Here is a 22976-nt window from a genome sequence, read left to right on the forward strand (position 1 = left end):
AGTGGATTTACCATTCTCAGGTCTGGAGGATGGCAGCCCGCTTCCCATAACTTCACTAGGCAGTGCCCTAGTGGGTACTCTGTCTGGGGGCTTCAGCTCCTCATTTGCCCTTGGCACTGCTCCAGTAGTTTCTCTGTGGGGGCTCCACCCCTGTAGTGGGCTTCTGCTGGGCACCCAGGATTTACCATACATCCTCTGAAACCTAGGTGGGAACTGCCAAGTCTCCTTTACTTTTATATTCTGTGTGTCCATGGAATTAGTGCCACATGGAAGCCACAAAGGATTATGGTGGCTTGTGCTTTCCTGATCAGCCACCTGAGCTGTAGCTGGAGCCCTTTGAGCCTCAGTTGAGCTGGAGAGGCCTGAATGTGGGGAGCAACATCTTGAGGTCGTGCAGGGCAGTGGTGTCCTGGGCCTGGCACACAAAATTATTTTTTCTCCTAGACTTCTAGACTTTTGATGGGAGAGACTGCCTCAAAAACTTCTGAGATGCCTTTGAGGCCATTTTCCCATAGTCCTGGATATTAGCATTGGCTCCCTTTTAGTCATGTTAATCTCTTTAGCAAGTAGTTGCTTCACAGTCCACTGCAAATTTTCCACACTTTTATGCTCATCTTCCCTTTTAAATATAAGTTCCAACTTTATGTCATTTCTTTGCTCCTGTATCTGAGCATAGGATGTTAGAAACAGCTAGGCCATATCTTGAATCCTTTGTGGCTTAGAAATTTCCTCCACTAGATACCCTAAGTCATTGATCTTAAGTCCAACCCTTCACAAATTCCCAGCACATAGTCATAATGCAGCCAAGCTCTTTACTAGGGTGTAACACAGATGACCTTTACTCTAGTTCCCAAAAACTTCTTCATTTTCATCTGAGACCTTGCCAGTCTGGACTTTACTGTCAATATCTCTATCAGTATTTTGGCCAAAACCATTTAACCAGTCTCTAAGCAGTTCAAACTGTCCTTTATCTTCCTGTCTTCTTCTGAGCCCACCAAACTCTTTCAGCCTCTGCCTGTTACCCAGTTTGGAAGCTGATTTTATTTTTATAGCAATACTCCACTCCTTGGTACCAGTTTTATGTATTGGTCTATTTTTGTATCACTGTAGGAAAATGTCTGAGGCTGGGTAATTTACAAAGAAAAGATGTTTAACTGGCTCACAGTTCCACAGGCTGTGAAGGAAGCATAATGCTGCCATCTGCTTCTGGGGAGGCCTCAGGAAACTTACAATCATGGTGGAAGGCGAAGGGGGAAGCAGGCATGTCATTTGGCGAAAGTGGAAGTGGGGTGGGAAAGTGCCACACTTTTTTTAAGCCACCAGATCTTGGATGAACTCGTAGTTTGAACTCACTCATTACCACGAGGAGGGCACCAAACCGTTCATGAGGAATCTGTCCCTATGACCCAAACGTCTGTCACTAGGCCTGACCTCCAACACCGGGAATCACATTTCAACATGAGGTTTGGAGGGGACAAAAATCCAAACCATATCACCAGTGGGGACAGCAGAATATGTAGAGAAAGTCACATAGAGCTCAAGAATCAGGAACTGAGCTGATAGCTAGGGTACACAGGTGTTCCCAGACTAAGGTCCAACCATTTTGAAAGTTTTACTCCTTATCCATCAATGAGTATGACAGGTGAGTTTATCTAAAAATTCGTAAACACATTTTGTTCTGTGAACTCATTCAGTGACACGGTCTGTAAGTGGTTGCTTTAACTGAGAGTTTTCATGTGAACCTAAAAATTATTTTAGCATCTAGGAATATAAATTAATTCCAAGACCCACCAGATATGGAAAACAGAGGAATATGTCAAGGATTGGTTAAGAAATTGGGTAGGGGTTACTGAGCCTTCAGGCCTTGATTATTAGCAGTCTTAGCTATGAGAGCAAGGACCAACTTTCTAAAAGTCTCTAAAATTCTGCATAGTTGTGGAATTAAGAGATAGGAGCAAACAACTAGGTGTACTTCCTAAACATGAGTGGTCCCTCCTGAGTTTCTTAGGTAAAAATCTTTTGATTTTATTTAAAAATGCCATATTCTTACATATTTTTTGATGATGTCTTTTTAGGAATCTTCTTATCTCAAACATTCTGTTGTGCTCAAAGGAACCTCAATGATGGAATTAGTTTCAGAACACAAACTTGAAAATGAGCCCTAGATTTCAAAATGGGAATATAATTAGCAGCTAAAGCCATATGAAGCATCACTCCACTTTTAACACTTTTTCTTCCTAATTTCTCCTTTAAAGGCAAACTCTTAAGACAAAGAATTTCCATACTTTTGTCAAATGCCTTCAAGTTGAAGGTCTCATCAGAATCCTAATGGATGCAGAAATAACACCGACTTTCAGATTAAATACCTCAAATGCTAAGTTATAGATTTTGTTGCTGGAAAATTATCTGATTCTCATACCTCAATGGTTTGGAAAAACCAATAAAAATCAAATGATATGACTGCTATGTAGTTGGCTAACTTTAAAATTTGCCTTAGGATTGGATAATCAATAAAATCTATTTACTATATATCTAGTTGAATGGGAACCATACTCTGAAATAAGGTTTATTTATTAGGCAGTTTATTCACATACATTTCATAATTAAAAAAATTTTAAAGTGCATATGCACACATAAACATACATTTGGACATATATTCAAATACACACACACCGAGGAAGAGAGGGAGAGACTGCAAATTAGAGAGGAAGATAAGAGCACCACAGGTAGGGCATACTTGCAGGTGCACATTTAATTGCAGATTTTCTGAATTGTGTTCTTTATTCTATCAAATCATTCAGGCAAACATTTCTTTAGTCCTCCTGGTTTCAGTGACATTAGGATGCATCTTAAGAGCTTGTAGGAGATTTACCCTGTCCCCACTGGTCTTTGGGATAATTACTTTGGAAGACTTTCCTTAATCCTTCTCCTTGGTGATTCTGTAAGGTGCCTCAGTATGCCTCTTTGCTGACATTCCGCCTGCTTCTTGTAATTGCTTCCTGCTCTGTGCTCCTTTGTCAGAGACCCTGAGGTGAGATGAGGAATAGTAATTGTCACTGATCTGGTAACTTGTCCTCAGAGAAGCAATGCCATAAATAGGCCTCATATTTAAAATATTGCAGTATGTGTTTCTGCCAAGTAATGTACTCAGGGTTTAAATATAATGCATGTTTTTCCAAATGGTGGGCATTAAGGGAGAGTTTAATGTACTCAACAGGACACAGACATTTGAGAAGTTGGGTCATTTTTCAGGGGGTACAACAGATGTTGCTCAGATAGGAAGAAATGCAGGGAAAAATAGAGATGTTAAAATTTTTGTTTTAGTAGAAATATTGTTTTCTACCCAAGAATGACAGAATCTAAGGGTCAAAGGAACACTTTCGAACACTGTCTAAACTCATATCCGATGCTTGATCCCCTCTGGATCAGGTTCATGGTGCACTGGTATCAATCCTACAGGAGGACTCCTCACCACACTACACCTTGGGCTGTCCCAGTTTCTATCACTTGCAGTAGTCTGGTGAGACACAGCATTCATGCACAAGTTACACAAAGCAGGTTTATTCCTTATAGATAGGCGGCAAGGGACAACAGATGCCTAAGATTCATGGTGAGCTGGTCTGCCCAAGGCTCAGGAAAGCTGCCCAGGACAGATGGAATCTGGACTGTGTGTGCCCCAGTTGCACTGAAGCTGAGGGACCCTGAAAAGCAGCCCGCCCTGGGTTTCATATCCTAAGGGTAATGTGACTCGCTGGGATAAAAATTTGGGTAGGTCAGTGCTGTGAATAGCATTTTCTTCCTGGGGCATTTTAGGTGGCTCAGCACAGGTTATAAACAAATCAGACTTTGAGTTGGTGGTAGGTAATGAGGAGGAAAGCAAAAATTAACTGAGCAGCTCCTGTGTACAGAGAACCATGCCCAACAGTGTGTGGATGTCAGGCTGCACATAGGTGTAGGCTGGGCGCCTCTCAGAAAAGTCTGAAAGTCACTCACCTGTGGAGTAGTCCAAGGTGGGATGAACAGAACAGAAAACACTCTCTTCCAATAGCTGGGTTGATAAGTGAGGGGTAGGAGAACAATAAGGGAAGTGTAGAGCAATTCCACAGAGACCCTGGCCTTTGGCGGCAATGTCTATGTGTACACGTATGACGATAAAAAGAGGCATGCATGGCTGTCTTTAGAGAAAAGTCCTGGGAGGGTGGGGGATGGGAAGTAAAGTCAGACCACCACAGGCTTAAGCCTAAATTTCTAGTGAAAGCAATGACTGTTGTTCCTTTTGTGTGTTCTTTGTCAGAGCATAAAGAGAATCCAGCTGTTCTGTTTGCAGAATTTCTTTTCTTGGCCCCATGAAAAATGATATCACAGTATTTCATTTGCTTCCATTTTTCGAAGCTGAAGGAGTCCAGTGTTTCATTAGCCTGATCAAATGTCCTTTGCAACAATATTGACTTAGACGATGACAAATAAAGACATTTTCTCTAAGGTAAAAGCCTGTCACTCATGACATTAGAACAGGTATGGGCTAGCTGGAAATGCCTCTTTTAACATTGCTAACATGAAGAACAAATGGATTTGAAAAATATATGTGCTCTTGGTGAACCTTTCTTCCGTGTAAAATACAATTTATTTTAAATTCAGAAGGTGATCTATTTTATAGACTATAAAATGCTTTGATTAAATTTCATAAAACCAAATGCTGGTATATTAGTACATAAAAAAAGATGATAACAGCATTTTTTCTTTTCACTTTGCTTTAAAAGCCAGAGAGGAAAAGAACTACTGAAAAATACAGACTTAGCATCCAGGAACATTATAAAGACAGTGTCTAGATGAAGCAAAGAGTGCTAAAAAAATAGGCATTTACTAATTTGGGTATGCTCTTCTGAAAGTGTCTACATAAAGCCACTTTCCTTTTCAAAAATGTGCGCTGTGCTTCAGAGAGTGCTTGGATCTTTGGTTTTGTACAGGTTTCCAACACCATAACCAGGGGTGGATTAAAGGCCTTGGGCACCCTTGCGAGGATCATGGGACTGAAGAAACTTACCTTGACTTATTTCTTGTTCCCATCCTAACCTCCTCCTATACCTTCTGTCTCCTAACTTTGTTACTAATCTTTTTCAATTATACATCATCCCTTAGTTTTGATGTGTAGCACTTTCCCCTAACTGTGAGGTGATTTGCATTTGATATTTCCACTGCCTCATGCCGCAGTGTATTAGATGATTTCCAGATCTGGTGGACATCCAGAGACTTTTACATTGAGACCGTCTCCTGTGGATGGCATTCCTGCAGCGTCCTTCCTTCTCTCTTGAGTAGAACTTAGATAAAAACAAGCATGTTTGCAGCGAGTTTTAGGATATTAAGGAAAAAAAAAAGGAATGTGGTAAGGGATACATTGCTAGGTGAAGTAAATACTTATAGATAGAAAAGAAATCCTGTGGATTATTTTATTTTTATTTTTTTTCTATTAAAGCACTTCAGGGTCAGAGAACAACTAGATCAATGTGAAATCAAATGAACTATTAAAAATAATGAGAATTTAGTAAGGCATTTGTATACAAGATAAAGATATAAAAATCAACAGTTTTTCTCTGTCCTGGCAGAAAGCATCTAAAAGTGGAAATGGAAGAAAAGTTCCATGTTTGATATAGCAACAATATCCATAAAATACTTAACAATAAAGATAACAAAATATAGGACTAATATGAAGAAAATCATAAAACTGTTATTGAAAGACATAAAGCAAGAGCTGAACAAATGGAAAGACACACCATGTTCTGGGATAGGAAGTTTAAAATCACAAAACATCAATTTCATCAAAATTAATAGATAAATGTACAATTCTCAGTGAAATTCTAAATGCAGTTTTTCTTTATAGAACTGAAAAAATAATCTTAAATTTTATATGGGCTGGGTGCAGTGGCTCATGCCTGTAATCCCAACAATTTAGGAGACTCAGGCAGAAGGATCGTTTGAGGCCAAAACCTCGAGACCAGTCTCAGAAACATAATAAGACTCCCATCTCTGCAAAAAATAATAAAAAAATAGCTGGACATGGTGGTGTGTATCTTTAGTTCTAGCTACTCGGGAGGCTGAGGCTGGAGGATTGCATGAGCCCAGGAGTTTGAGGCTGCAGTGAGCCATGATTGTGCGCCTGAACTCCAGGCCTGGGGACAGAGCAAGACCCTATTTCCAAAAACAAAGTTTATATGGAAAGACAAATGTCATGAATAGAAAAATTTTTGGAAAAGAAAACTAACTAAAAGTGACTGCTTCTTAAATATCAGAACATACTGTAAAGCCACAGTAAACAAATAGATGTTATTGCTAAAAAATAGGCCAATAGCTCAGAAAAGCTGAAGAATTGGTAGAACCGAGTACACAGGAGAATACGCAGAATTCATCCAGAATATCTTTATTGCATGCTTACTATATACAAGGTTTTTATTCTAGGCATGGAAAATTTAAGCATTGCTATGTAGATGAGAAAAGGATAGATTATTTAATAAATGGATCTGGCACAACTGACCATGATGTGGAGAAAAATAAAATTAAACCTCTCTCATGTTCTATATACAAATATATTCCACTGTCAAAGTATAGTTTTTAAGAAGTTAAAAACATAACTCTTATATAAATATAGATTTGAAACAGGTCAAAGATTTATTTAGTTCATTAATGAGGAAACCAGCAGATGGTAAAGCTGGTTCAAAAAGTATTTGGAGAACAGAGATTTATATAGTTAGTCTAGGACAGGCAGGCTGGAACAAGCATACTAAGAGACAAAACTGGTTAATGTTACCTAGGGAAATATAACTGTAACTTGAGTTATTTCTCCATTTGACAGAAATAATTTGTACTCTATTAGAGAAAAACCTGCAAGTTTACATGAAAAGGCACAGAGTCTGGGTCCCAATCAATAGTAAATAGCAAGTCAAAAATGCTACATCTTCTGGTCTCTAGGGCCAAGAGATTTAAATAATCCTCTAATGGACCTGTTAGCATGCTAGTATGGCAGTGAAAGCATAGGCAGTCATTCTTTTGCTGTATTTCCAAGTTTGGGATATTAAAACGAATACCAGATACATTAAAGAATTAAGTGTAGACAATAAGGCAATTGAAAAAAAACACCTGCAGGGAATGAGGAGATTTAAAACAAGACAACATTCAGAAGCTATAAAAGAGGCTCTATAAAGTTGGAGAAAAAATTTTTGCATGGAAAAATATACTATAAACAAAATCAATCAATAGAAGTTAGGTTTGGAAATATATTTATAATGTAGGGATGAACGGAGGATTAAGTAAAAAGAGTTCTTACAGACGGATAAGACTATACACACTCAATGGAAAAATGGGTAAAGGGTATTCAGAGGCAATTACTGAAAAAATGAAGATGTTCAAATTCACTACAGACCAGGGAAATACAAATTAAAATAACAATGAGGTAACATTATACCTGACTAAATACCAGAACTTTTAGAGTGCTATTTATTGCTGGTGGGCATGCAGGGAAAATAATATTATCATACTCTGCTTATGGAAGTCGAAATTGTTATAAACTTTTGGAAAATAAACTAAGAAAAGCTATTAAAATAAAAAATACACATGTCCCTCAACTCAGAAAATCTCACTTCTGAGAAACTCTTTGAAAGAAAAGCACCAAGTATAAGAATGTTCAAGGACATTTATCAACAGGGAATGCTGACTAAATTATGAAATATTCATCCTTTATAATATTATGCCTTGACTAAACAAAAAAGAATTGGACCTATATCAGATGATTGGAAGGGGTTTCTATGAGTTGTTATGAGAAAAGCATGATACAGAAAAGTCTATATGACCTCATTTTTATAAGACAAAAATGCAATTTCCACCACATATGTTTGTGTGTATATAGATGCTTGTGTATAATTATATCAGCATGAAGAGAAACATATAAAGATAAATTTCCTAGGTAGTTAATGTGGATAACAAGGGAAAAGAGAGAGAAAGAAAACCAAGCAAATTAAAGAAAGAAAAATAATAGGGTGCACTGCAAAAAACGCAGTCAGGCCTGGGCTTTAGGGTACAGATGCAAAAGCCGCTGTTAGGAAGGTTTTCTGTGTGCTCTGCCTATGGCATATCTCTTTCCTTTTGCCTCTCCATCACAAAAGATCTGCCTTATTTTTGAATTTGGATTTGTGTCTCTTTAAAATGCTAAGATGAGCTGTAAATTGGGTACAGGAAGATCAGTCATATTCAGGTTCCAGGCAGATGAGGAAACGGGCTCAAGAGCTTAAGTCACTTTCCAAAAGTCACTTCACTCTACCCTTCCTTTTTTGGCCCTGTAAGATGAGGTGATTTCATTTGTCAAGCTCCGAAACTCTTTGGGGAAGAGCAAGCTGACTTATTTCCACACAGGTGAGGCAAGCTGCTCCGCCTTGGTGTTTTCCTGTTCTTTACTTCCCGGGCAGCTGCCACTGCAGAGGCTGAAAACAACCCTGGGACACTGAATTAGAGAGGTATCCCATCACAGTGGGCCTGGGAGCCAGAGTCCTGCCTCTGCTATCTTACTGTCAAGGAGGAAACAGCTTCGAACAGGCTTTTTCTTCCCAGGACAACCCGCATTCCACAGGTGGCCTGATTTGGGCTGGAGGAAGCAGATCCTGCACCTGACATTTCCAGAGCCTCTTGGGGCACAAAGCCCCTGATTGCTGTGAAGGGAACTTGACAACATTCTAATTTTCTGGTTTAAAAAGTAACACAGGTCCACTATAAGATATTTAAACATTCAGTGAAGTATATCAAGAAAAAATTAATTTTTTTGGGTAATCTTATGTGGAGAGACCACAACTTTTAGTGTTTGGTATATACAGGTTCTGTCATTTTTTTCCTTTCGCTTTTATTGCATTTATTCATTTAACAAATATTTCTTGAGAACTGGTTATGTGCTAGGGACTATGCTTGGATAAATAAGTGAGTAAGGTAGAGAAGTTTCTGCCCTAGTATAATATATTTGAGTCCATTTATTTTTTAAAACATGGCTATCATAGTGTAGATATTTTTAATATCCTGCCATTTTTACTTAATATTGATCACCAGGGTGCTCCAAAATCTCTAGGTAGTCTTTGTGACATCCATTGTAATGTGTACATGTATCACCTCCTCCCTCTATTTAAGTCCGTGAGGTTGAATGGGTGGTGCCATCTTCTTGCAGATCTACCTCTTGGCTACTCTTGATTTTTTCCAGGACAAACATCAGACACAAGCTGAACCCAAAAATGTCTTTCCTCAGGATTTTTGAATTGAGAGCCAGCGAGCATTTCCAATCTGGGGATGGAGATAGGAGACTTTGAAGGGTGCAGCAGTCCGATCTGTTGTCAATCTGGCACAGGAGAAAATGAGACTGAAAGATAGACATTGGTAGAAGTGTGTGTGTGTGTGTGTGTGTGTGTGTGTGCATGTGTGTGTGTGTGAGAGAGAGAGAGAGAGAAAGAAGTATAAAAAGAGAGATATTCAGAGGGAAAGAGGAAGATATACATATATATGTATATGTGTGTGTGTGTGTGTTAGTGTATGTGTGTGTATGTGTGTTTATATATATATATATAGAGAGAGAGAGAGAGACAGAGAGAGAGAGACAGAGAGAGAGAGAGGGAGAGAGATTGAGGCCAGGCATGGTGGCTCATGCCTGTAAACCTTGCACTTTGGGAGTCCAAGACAAGAGGATCACTTGAGGACAGGAGTTTGAGACCAGTCTGGGCAACATAGTGAGACCTCATCTCTACAAAAACAAAAACAACAAACAAACAAAAAAACTTAGCTGGGCATGGTGTACACTTATAGGTCTCGCTACTCAGGAGGATGAGGCTGGAGGAAGACTTGAGTCCAGGAGTTTGAGACCAGCTTGGGCAACATAGCAAGAACCCATTTCTACAAAAAAAAATTTTAAAATTAGCTGCACATGGTCGTATGCACTTATAGTCCTAGCTACTCAGGAGGCTGAGGTGGAAGGATGACTTGAGCCTGGGAGTTCAAGGCAGCAGTGAGCTATGCTCACATCACCACTGCATTCCAACCTGGGCAACAGAGCAACACCTCATCTCTTAAAAAAATTAAAGAGAGGATTTTGTTCCAAGATGGCTGGATAGAAACAGCTCTGGTCTGCAGCTCCCAGTGTGATCGATGCAGAAGACGGTGATTTCTGCATTTCCAACTGAGGTACCTGGTTCATCTCATTGACACTGGTTAGACAGTGGGTGCAGCCCATGGAGGCGAGCTGAAGCAGGGCGGGGCATCGACTCACCCAGGAACTGAACAACCTGCTCCTGAATGGCTACTGGGTAAATAACAAAATGAAGGCAGAAATAAAGATGTTCTTTGAAACAATGAGAACAAAGACACAATGTACCAGAATCTCTGGGACACATTTAAAGCAGTGTGTAGAGGGAAATTTATAGCACTAAATGCCCACAAGAGAAAGCAGAAAAGATGGAAAATTGACACCGTAACATCGCAACTAAAAGAACTAAGGAAGCAAGAGCAAACACATTCAAAAAGCTAGCAGAAGGCAAGAAATAAATAAGATCAGAGCAGAACTGAAGGCGATAGAGACACACAAACCCTTCAAAAAAATCAGTGAACCCAGGAGCTGGTTTTTTGAAAAGATCAACAAAATTGATAGACTGCTAGCAAGACTAACAAAGAAGAAAAGAGAGAAGAATCAAATAGACACAATAAAAAATGATAAATGGGATATCACCACTGATCCCACAGAAATACACACTACCATCAGATAATACTATAAACACCTCTACACAAATAAGCTAGAAAATCTAGAAGAAATTGATAAATTCCTGGACACATATACCCTCCGAAGACTAAACCAGGAAGAAGTTGAGTCTCTGAATAGATAAAAAACAGGCTCTGAAAGTGAGGCAATAATTAACAGCCTACCACCCAAAAAAAGTACAGGACCAGATGGATTCACAACTTAATTCTACCAGAGGTACAAAGAGGAGCTGGTAGCTGGTACCATTCCTTCTGAAACTATTCCAATCAATAGAAAAAGAGGGAATCCTCCTTAACTGTTTTTTTGAGGCCAACATCGTCCTGATAACAAAGCCTGGCAGAGACACAACAAAAAAAGAGAATTTTAGACCAATATCCCTGATGAACATCAAAGTGAAAGTCCTCAATAAAATACTGTCAAACCAAATCCAGCATCACATCAAAATGCTTATCTACCACGATCAAGTCGGCTTCATCCCTGAGATGCAAGGCTGCTTCAATATACACAAATCAATATATACACAAATCAATAAACGTAATCCATCACATAAACAGAACCAATGACGAAAACCACATGATTATCTCAATAGATGCAGAAAAGGCCTTTGACAATATTCAACAGCCCTTCATGCTAAATAAACTAGGTATTGATGGAATGTATCTCAAAATAATAAGAGCTATTTAACCCACAGCCAATATCATACTGAATGTGCAAAAACGGGAAGCATTCCCTTTGATAACTGGCACAAGACAGGGATGCCCTCTCTCACCACTCCTATTCAACATAGTGTTGGAAGTTCTGGCCACGGAAATCAGGCAAGAAAAAGAAATAAAGAGTATTCAATTAGGAAAAGAGGAAGTCAAATTGTCTCTGTTTGCAGATGACATGATAGTATTTTTAGAAAACCCCATCATCTCAGCCCAAAATCTCCTTAAGCCGATAAGCCACTTCAGCAAAGTCTCAGGATACAAAATCAATGTGCAAAAATCACAAGCATTCCTATACACCAATAACAAGTAAACAGAGAGCCAAATCATGAGTGAACTCCCGTTCACAATTGCTACAAAGGGAATAAAATACTTAGGAATACAACTTACAAGGGATGTGAAGGACCTCTTCAAGGAGAACTACAAACCACTGCTCAATGAAATGAAAGAGAACATAAACAAATGGAAGAACATTCCATGCTCATGGATAGGAAGAATCAATATTGTGAAAATGGCCATAGTACCCAAGATAATTTATAGATTCAATGCCACCCCCATCAAGCTACCAATGACTTTCTTCACAGAATTGGAAAAAAATTAAAGTTCATATGGAATCAAAAAAGAGCCTACATTGCCAAGACAATCCTAAGCAAAAAGAAGAAAGCTGGAGGCATCATGCTACCTGACTTCAAACTATAGTACAAGGCTACAGTAACCAAAATAGCATGGTACTGGCACAAAAACACAGAGATAGACCAATGGAACATAGCAGAGGCCTCAGAAATAACACCACACATCTACAACCATCTGATCTTTGACAAATCTGACAAAAAGAAGAAATAGGGAAAAGATTCCCTATTTAATAAATGGCGCTGGGAAAACTGGCTAGCCATATGCAGAAAGCTGAAACTGGATCCCCTCCTTATACCTTATACAAAAATTAATTCATGATGGATTAAAGACTTAAATGTTAGACCTAAAACCATAAAACCCTAGAAGATAACCTAGGCAATACCATTCAGAACACAGGCATGGGCAAAGACTTCATGTCTAAAACACCAAAAGCAATGGCAACAAAAGCCAAAATTGACAAATCAAATCTAATTAAACTAAAGAGCTTCTGCACAGCAAAAGAAACTACCATCAGAGTGAACAGGCAACCTACAGAATGGGAGAAACTTTTTGCAATCTACTCATCTGACAAAGGGCTAATATCCAGAGTCCACCAAGAACTTAAACAAATTTACAAGTAAAAAACAAACAACCCCATCAAAACTGGGCAAAGAATATGAACAGACTCTTCTCAAAAGAAGACATTCATGCAGCCAACAGACCCATGAAAAAATGCTCATCATCACTGGTCATCAGAGAAATATAAATAAAAACCACAGTGAGATACCATCTCACACCAGTTAGAATGACGATCATTAAAAAGTCAGGAAACAACAGATGCTGGAGAGGATGTGGAGAAATATGAACGCTTTTACACTGTTGGTGGGAGTGTAAACTAGGTCAACCATTGTGGAAGATAGTGTGGCAATTCCTCAAGGATCTAGAACTACAAATACCATTTGACCCAGCAATCCCATTACTGGATATATACCCAAGGGATTATAAAGCCTGCTACTATGAAGACACATGCACACGTATGTTTATTGCAGCACTCTTCACAATAGCTAAGAGTTGGAACCAACCCAAATGTCCATCAGTGATAGATTGAATAAAGAAAACGTGGCACATATACACCATGGAATACTATGCAGCCGTAAAAAAGATGAGTTCATGTCCTTTGTAGGGACATGGATGAAGCTGGAAACCATCATTCTGAGCAAACTATCACAAGGACAGAAAACACCAAATACCACATATTCTCACTCATAGGTGGGAATTTAACAATGAGAACACTCAGTCATAGGGCGGGGAACATCACACCCTGGGACCTGTTGTGGGCTGGGGGGCAGGGGGAGGGATAGCATTAGGAGAGATACCTAATGTAAATGATGAGTTAATGGGTGCAGCAAACTAACATGGCACATGTATACCTATGTAACAAACCTGTATGTTGTGCACATGTACCCTAGAATTTAAAGTATAATAAAAAAAATTAAAGAGAGAGAGAGAGAAAGAGAGAGAGAAAGAGAGAGAGAGAGAGGGAGAAAGGCAATAGTCCTAAAATCCTCCCAGCACTGGGCTCTGTGCTCAGCCTGACCGCTTGGCTGCCTGTTCTGTGGACACCTGAGCTTGACAATGTATTCTGCTTTTATCTAAGCTACTTTGACTTTGGTTTCCATCACTGGACATTATGATACTTGCCTTCTAAAAGAGAAATATATAGTTGCGTATTTATATTGTGGACATAGTTTTAGTTTCATTTAGTTTCGTTTTTGTGTTTTTAGTAGGAATTTGAGGAAGTGAAAAAACATGAAGAAAACTAATGATGATGTGAATATAGAGGCCGCGTCATTTAGGCAATATTTGGTCTTGCTCATAGGGATCACCCTGAAGCCAGAAGTTATAGGACTGAGAAATACCTCGAGTTAGCTATCATCAAACTTTCTAAAACTGCAGAACCCTTTGAAATACAATCCAAATTTACACAACTCAGTTCATGATAAAAAATAACAAATAACAATTTGCTAAAACCTTTATCCAATATAGTAAAAAATGTGAAAAAAAAGGAAGAAAGAATTATTATTACCCTCAAGTAAAATATTGGTGGTGGTTAGAAGTAACCAGTTACTCATCATGGAACCCTCAGCAAACTCCTTCCAGACCCACATGTGAGGGCAAAGAGGTTAAAGAACACCATTTGAAACCCATGGCACTCCCGGATATGGTTCTAATCAGAAATCAGCAGCTCTTGCCTTCAGGGACTTAATTCTATCCCTGCTTTGCTCAACCCTCTGCCTATATACAAAAATCAATTGTAAAGAAATGTATTCATATACGTGCAAAGCACAAGTGTTGAAATACTTGTTTCTGTCACAAATTCTTAGTCTAATCTTACTAATCAATGTGCATAGGTCAGTTTCTCACAGGTGTTTCCCTGGAAAGCTGTTGGCAACCACATAGCCATCAGGGGATCCAGGAAGGTCCCTTTTCTCTGTGCTCACCCCGTGTCTTTGAATGCAAAATGAGGTGTAGACCAGCAAACTACTTAATAGGTCATGTAATCCATCACTGCCGTTTGAAATTCCTCAATCATGTATAGTTTTATAAAACTATGGAAATGTAAAGCAGAGGGAAGAAAATCTCCTCTGATGTAAATGCAAAAAACGACAGGTCGGGAGATTGTAGGCGGCCTGGGGAGAATCAGGCATTTCTAACGTGTAATGGCTTGTGGGAGAGGATTAGGTGTCTGATCTTATTTTCAGAGCAAACATGCAGGAGCAGCTGCATCATGCCGGCTTCAAAGGCAAACAGGCAGCTTCGTGACTAGGCCCACACCAGGAATGTCATGGTACTAATGACTTCCATTCACTCTTAAAATAACATAACAGCTTCTTCCTGAAGTTGAGCTATTTGATCCTCTTTTCCCATCGTTGTCAGGAGACTGAGTTTTGTCCTGTGGGAGGAGCATGGTGATTCCCATGCCAAGTGATGAGGCCAGGGAAGCTTGTTTGCAGAGGCATCTGCGTTCCCTGCTTCCTGTTTATTGGTGTCCTTCAAGTCCCTGTACCCTGGGTCTGTGGTTCCAGGCTTCTCAGAGCGACAGGCCCAAATGCCCTGACTATGCTGTGAACCCTCAGTCTAATGCACTCAATCTTGGCTTCCACTTGGGGGCAGAAGAGAAACAATTTACCCTACATTGACTCATTAAATTGGATATTTTGGGTTGGTAACTGGCAATACCCCTTTGGCCATGAACCAGCACCTGTCTATGTCAGCCATTTCAGTTGGAAGTTCCAAACCTAATTCAAACCGTTGTAAGCAAAAGGGGTTTTAAAAAAAAATTATTTAGGGAAGGGTTCATGAGTAGACTTTCAGTTAAAGCTAAATGTAGGTATAAAAAATAATGCCACTAAGGAGATACCACAAGAAGAAGGGCTGGATGCCGGCCAGACCAAAATAATAGATGCCCATCACTGTCTCTCATATCCTACAAAAAATGAATGAACAAGACAGACAGGAGCTTAGAGCAGAGTGGGGATCCACATAAATGCACAATTGCAATATGGCAAGAGAAATGTTAAGATGGAGAATTACCACATGCTATAGAGCACATAGGAGGAGCACCCAGCCTAGTTGAGAGCAGAGTAGGGTCAGGGAATACATGCGATTGCAATATATACTTTACAGAGTAAATGGCATTGAAGTAAAGTGTGTGTTAGAATTAGGTGAGAGGTGATTAATGAAGAAGGTTGAGCGGAGAGGGTGATGAGCATCTTCATTCTCACATGCAACTGCCAGGTCATCCATCTAAGTATAAACATACTTAGAGACATGAAGACTGTGCCAAGAAATTCAGGCTGTATCATCACCATCTCTCTTCCCTCTCCTCTTCTCTTAGGAAACTAAACAGCCAGTCTCATAAGTGGGCCCTGCTCTCAGGGCTGAAAGGGAATGAAGAAATTGTGCACCAATAGTTGGTCAGATGCTTTTCTTATTTGCTCAGTTAATCCTCACTACCATTCCATGAGGTCAGTACTATTTCCAATGTATAGACATAGATGAAATAAAATAAAACGACCGAAAACCACCTAGCAAACAAAAAACTCCAAGTATTTAGAGACTTAAAAGCAACTTAAGATCACGCAGCTAGTCAGTGTAGGAGCCGGGGTTCAAACCTAGTTGTGCCTGGTTCAGGATACTCATTCTATTACTCTGTCTCTAAGGAAATATTCTAAATTTTATTGGAGTCTCTTGGAGCTCTAATTTTGGTTGTTTAACTAACATGAGATTCTAATCATAAAAATTTAAATGCTGGTAGGTAGAGAGCCATTTTGATATTCTGAGCAAACCACCTATTCAGTCAAAGCATGATAATCAATGCTGCTTGCCTTATTCTTTTTCCTCTGGCAGGAGTTTCCTGGCAGGAGTTCTCAACTTGTACGCCACTGTATTTTGCTCAGTATGAAACTGAGTGCTTAACTCCCCATGAACAGAATTATACATCCATGTACTTGCCATAGCTTCATAATGGATAACATACATCTTTCTCCCCCCATCGCCTTGATTTTTGGGATGGGCCATATGCCTTGTTTTGGCCAGTGGATGAAGTCAGCTTTGAGATGAGCAGATGCTTGCAATGTGCTTTGTAATTAGATTTGCTTCTCTTGCATTCTGGTAATCTGCCACATGAAGAATATGTTCCCTTTTTCTGGGACCTAAAATGTGACATCGGAGCAGACCTACAACCCACAGTCTGGAGCAGTCCCCGGCTGACCTGAAGCAGGAGGAAGAGCTGCTCTGCCGAGCTCACTCAGGCTACGTTAGTCAAACTGCAGCTTCCCTGCCATCCCAGAAGCATGTGTATAAATGCTTGTAGTTGTAAATTTCTGAGTTTGGGGAGGTATTGTTACATAGCATTATTATAGAAACAGCTGGCTAATGTAATGAGTGAATAATGTTACCTTTTACCACAACTGAGTATACTTACCACCTTGAAGATGTCAGTCAGACATAACTTTGAGCTCAGAGGGTTGTGGGGTGCATATAGAGTATAAGTGAGTATAATTTGCTATTACTGTAAGCTAAAATGGCGTTGAAAATCTTTTGAGGGCTTACTGGAATGTGTGAGAGCTTTGTCGCATGAGTTTATAAGGAAGTAAATTAAGAACAAAATTCTTCTAAAACAGTATACTCTACTACAAGATTGAGGAAATGATTGGATAACTGAGTGAGTTTTGTAAATCTTGTGAGACATTGTTCCAGTCACAGTAATGATTATGTTGTAGTTGCTTCTGACTTATTTGGTGTTGCCTTGAGGCTTTTAGTCCCTTCTTTTATGTGGACAAGCATTCCTTTATTCATAAGTATGCTGTGAAGATAAAAAGGTGGAAGACTATTCTTCTAGTGTAAGATTTTTATAAGTTGTTGTAAAAGCTCTTATTAGTTGCTCTACTGATTAAACAAAATTATCCACTTCTTATTTTACCCAAAATAATACAAAGATGACTGGAAAGGCATATGATTGTATTGGTTGGAAGTTAAACATGGAAGCTATGGTGTGCTTGGGTTTCCATTTGGATACCGAATTACTTTTCCTTTCTTTTTGTTGGACTTATAAGCATTTCATGTATTGATATTTGTTGTTAATTTATCTTGAAATATGTTGAACAGACAGACCTTTTAAATTCATTCATTCAAGATATATATTGAGTACCTTTTCTCTACCAAGTACTGTGGTAGGTCATAGGTATGAAATGGTGAACAAGATAGATAGAATCCTTGCCCACAAAATGCCTAGGTGGGTTTTAACTCTGATTGCACATAAAAATATTGTTATCGTAAATAATAAGAGAGCATTAAAAAGAGATTCTGATTTCATTGGAATGGGATGGGGACCTCAGTGTCAGTATTTAAAAAGCTACCCAAGTTCTAATATGTAGCCGGGTTTGAAATCTGAAGCTTAGCAGGTATTGACATTATTGTTTTGAATGTTACTGTGGACAAGGCACTGTACTAAGCACCTTGTGTGTAGCGCTTACTCTATCCTTAGAGTGTCTGGTGGGGTGGATATTACAATGCCTCCTTTACTGATGAGTGGTTAGATTACTTTTGTAAAGCAAGTAGAGTATACAATAGGGCCAGGATTCTAACACAGATCTGTTTTAACCATTGTGCTGCAATGGCTTTGAAATACACTTTGTGTGAAATAGTCACAAATAATTAAAGGAAAAGTTAATGCAATAAGAGCTTTGGAAAATTAAAAACCAATCAGAAACCAGATAAAATATTTCCAAAAATGTGATATAAATCAATGGAGAAATGTGAAGTGATATTGATTTATAAAATCTATCAATCAATTTATAAATTTATAAAATCCTAAAATCTGTTCTGTTCAGTATTCAGGAATTTTACATACTTTAGAGGCTTAAATTTTCATGTGCAAACTCCTTTCTTCCTTCCTTTTTCTTTCTCTCAATAGTGAACCTATACTGGAGAAAATGGATGAGTCTATGGTAGATGTTGAGTGACCGCGTATCTGTGTCTGTGCTCATTTACTTGTCAGATTTGGTCATTGAAAAGCTCCTCCACTCAACTTTGATTTGAGAAACTTTTAAGTCACCATATAAATTCTCAGGCTGAAATTTGTAAGTGTGCTAACTCAAATTTAATATTAGCTAGCCTGTTGATTTCAGGCAAGAATATCAAGGGTTAAAATTCCCTTTCTTATATAGTCCTGTGTTGAGGAATTAAGAATGTACAGTCTTTTTCAATACCAAACTAGCCTTAAACCAAATGCAGAACATCAAAGTGCTCTGAAAAGTGAGTGCTAAATCTTTTTCAAAGAGGTGTTTGTGGGGCAGACAATGTAAGCCATGATCATTCTTTGTTCTCAGTAACCTGCCCCATCTGTTGAGTAGGATATGTAACTGGTACAGGAGGAGATAAATGAACATATGCTTAAATGCTTACACTGAGCCAGAATAGAATTTTCAGCCATATTCTTGTCACTAAGGCTGCCAGACCAACATTTGTAGACAAGAGTGTCAAATGTACATCAAGCTGTTGTCATCCAAGATAGAATTGTATATTTCAAAACACTGGACAAATGTTTTTCCATCAGCTGCTGGCTAAACAGTTTGTTCCTATATACATCAATGCATAAACATGTACACACACCAGGATTCAAGCGCAAGGCAAACTGCATTGCAGATCTCTGGTTTCCATGACCATCATAGAAAGATTCTGTAGAAAAGTAATTTTAAATTCAATAAATTGATTCAAATTATAATATGATCTGTTTCCACCTTTCCTTTCATGGAGTGGAAGATAATCGGTAATTAGTTGTACCTTCTTTCTTAAGTCATACAACTTTATTTGATGTCAACAGAGGCATGCTTCTTAAGAGAATTATCTTCCTTTTACACTTTCAGCAAAAACTGTATCTAATTTTTATTGTCTAATTCATAGGACAATGTGGTTTTTTTTCTTCTCTGTTCTTTTTAATGATGATAGTGTTTGATGGGGATGGGAGGAATAGCTGTGGAAAAGTTTTCCAGCAGAAATCAACATTGAAATCTTTCTACTCCAATTTCTTTCACACTGTTAATGCTGTAATAGCATGTTTTATCCTGGACAAGTAGAAGCTGCCACATGTTTCTGAAGAATCTTTTTAAGAAGTTACCTATGTTCCTAGTACTATGTGTACACTCATGGTTGAAGTTTTCATGAGGATTCTCTGGGAACAGTAGTTGTTCCTCATTTAACCTTTGTTTTAGTGGATTGGTTCATAGCATTTTCCAAACTGCAGTCTCTTCTCCACCATTGCCTTTTTTCCTTTCTATATGCCTAAGTCTATGTCATAAACATTTCTTTTATAGCTAAGCATACCATGACTCTTCATTAATAGCTTCTAGAAGTTTTGCAACACCAAGACAAAAATAAGAACCTAGAAAATACCTGGCAAAAAAAGAACCATCAATATGTTAAAAACCAATTAAGTCAGTATATTGAGGAAAGAAATAGTTGTGAAACGTACGTCTGGTCTGTGGTGTCACCTTTTATCAGTAAGTGCCACTACCAAACACATTACAGTACTCTTGCCTCTAACTTCTTTTGATTCTGAAGTTCACATAACGTTAATTTTCCCGACTTAATTTGAAAGTTGGTGAACATGCTTTGTGTTTAGGGATGCTTGAACCAGACCTTCAGATAAAGGGAGAGCATCTTTTTAGTCCTGTGTTGTACAGACACTTGCTCCATCTTCATCCATCAACATCATCAATACCCCAGTTGCTAACTTTGTCATTGCTATCACTTACTGAGCCACTGATATGTCCTAGACATAAGCACTTAAAATATTTCATTTAATCGTCACCACAAGCTTCTGAGGAGCATATTATTATTTTCATTCTATATGTGAGAAAGTGGAGCCTTTATAAAGGTTAAGTTATATGTCACCAGAAAACATCTAATAAATGACAAAACTGGAATATGAACAACATCAAAACATTCTCATGGCCAAACAGCTGCATCAAAGAAGAAAAGTCAAGATGGTTGGTCAAAATCACACTATCAAGCTGTCATCATATCCATGAGATGTGAGCTGTGGTCAGGTGTTTTCTAGAAGTGCAAGGAAAATGTTTCTGTGATACTGACTAATTTAAAGTTATTATATTTGTTATTCAAAAATGACTTTTAGGGTGAATTTGAATAAGTTCCTTGTAAAAGCTCAGTGAAAACTCTGAAAGATAAAAGTGCTCTTTCTGTGGATGTTTTTGTAAACTAGAACAAACATTTAATACCCTAAATCCTTCTAATGCTACAGAATTATTCATAACAGAGTTAAAAGGAATGACTTATGCCTGTAATAGTCAAAGCAAACATGGATATGCATGGAAATCTAATGGTGTTCTTATTAGACTGGAATGCTAGACTGAAAATTAATTTCATCAGATCTTACAATTTGGCCAAATACCATGTAACTTCACATTTACTAATATATAAACTTGATGAATTAACCTGAAATTGACACTATTTCAAACTCTTTTAGACTATTTCTTTTTCCTATTATCTGTGTCTATCAGCTGGTATTGGCTACTTTCTAAAGACTTCAATTTGCTTTCCAAAATAGTTCAACTTTTAAAGTTAAGCACAGTAATTTGTCATGCATTCTTGCATTCCTATATATATTGAAGTAGAAGAAAACACTATAAGGAAAATACCTTGCAAAAATATATTTTAAACATTGTACATTACTACGTATTTGTTTCTTTAAACATTATTATATGTAATATATGTGTTATATATATTTGTATGTTATATGTATACCTATACATATAACAGCCACTGATATGTGCTAGACATAAGCACTTAAAATATTTCATTTTAAGTAGGTACATAAAACATACAAAGAAATATAGGTACGTACACATTTATATGTACACATATACATCCAAATGTATAACATATATCATATATGTATGTTGTATACATATATGTATGTATATACATATATGCATGTTATACATATTTGTTTGCATAATGTATATATGATATATATTTCTATAACATTGTTATACGTTACTATAACAATGTTTAAAGAAATATATACCAAGCTATTAACAGTATTTGTCTCAGAGTGGTATAACTTACTTTTTCTAGTATTTGCTTACTGGTATTTTAAATTTTTCTACAATGAATTTAAATTACCTTGAAACAAAGAAAACTCACTCCGTAAAGATCTTTGGGAATAATTGGATTAAAAAGAAGGTAAACAATTGGATGGGGAGAGAAATTAGAGCTAAAGTAGGCTTAGAACAAGAGTAGATTTGGCTCCCAAAGCCTAGATATGTGTCCTTTCAGTTTGAATTTACAGCTTCTATCTAAGGGAAACACTTACCAGCCTTTTTTCCATTTCTTGTCTCCTAACTCTGCCGGAAGTACCCACTTCTTGCTACAGAGGTGAAAATTCCAGTGCTTGTTTTCCCCGCCTCCTCGCAGTTTTGAGTTTGGCCATGTGAACTCTCTTTGTCAGTGATCCCTGAGGGGATCTTCTGGGAATGTTCTCAGGGAGGGACTTCTGGGAAAGATTTTCCTCCTGATAAAAAGAGATGGCTGAGGAAAAAAATGTTCTTTTTTTTGGCCTTTGGATGTGGCTGTGATGTTGTGGTCTTCTTGAACTACGAGGGAACGAGCTTGACATTAAAAGCCAGCCAACTGGCTGAGATTGGTAGACCAGGAAGATTAACAAACAAACAAACAAACAAACAAACAAAAATACATACATACATACATACATACATACATGTGTCCTTGATAATGTCATCGAGCTACTGCAGCAATGCTTGAATTTCCTGGGCAGAACGCAGTGCTAAAACATACAGTTGAGGCCACTGTGGTTGGGATGAAGGGAGGGTTCAGAAATAGGGATAGGGAAAATGAAGATTTTCTCTAAGCTATGCTAAAGAGAGCACATTGAAAGGAAGTTACCCAGAGATTTTTCCACTGTAACCATTCAAATTCTGTGTCATTTTGGAGATCATGGTGACACACACAGTGGGAGGCCATAATGAAATTAAAGAAAGATCAGAATTTAATTAATATAAAACATATTGAAAAAGATTCCCAACTTTCTCTAGCATTACACCTCAAAATTTCAAGTATACCTCTTTATCACATGCTGTTGGTATATTTTTATCTTCATTGATTGAGAAAATACATGATGACAAGAAGATACTTTTAATATGGTAATGTTTTTATGCTAATTTTTTATATTCTCAATTACAGCAGCACTTCCATTTATTAAAAGATAGTTCAGAGGAGTAAGAGACAAATTGTGTGTTCAGTCTTTGGACAAGGCTTATTGCACATACCCATCTGTGGCTTCT

Source organism: Theropithecus gelada, chromosome 5 (genome assembly GCF_003255815.1).
Source record: "Theropithecus gelada isolate Dixy chromosome 5, Tgel_1.0, whole genome shotgun sequence".
Lineage (NCBI taxonomy): Eukaryota > Metazoa > Chordata > Mammalia > Primates > Cercopithecidae > Theropithecus > Theropithecus gelada.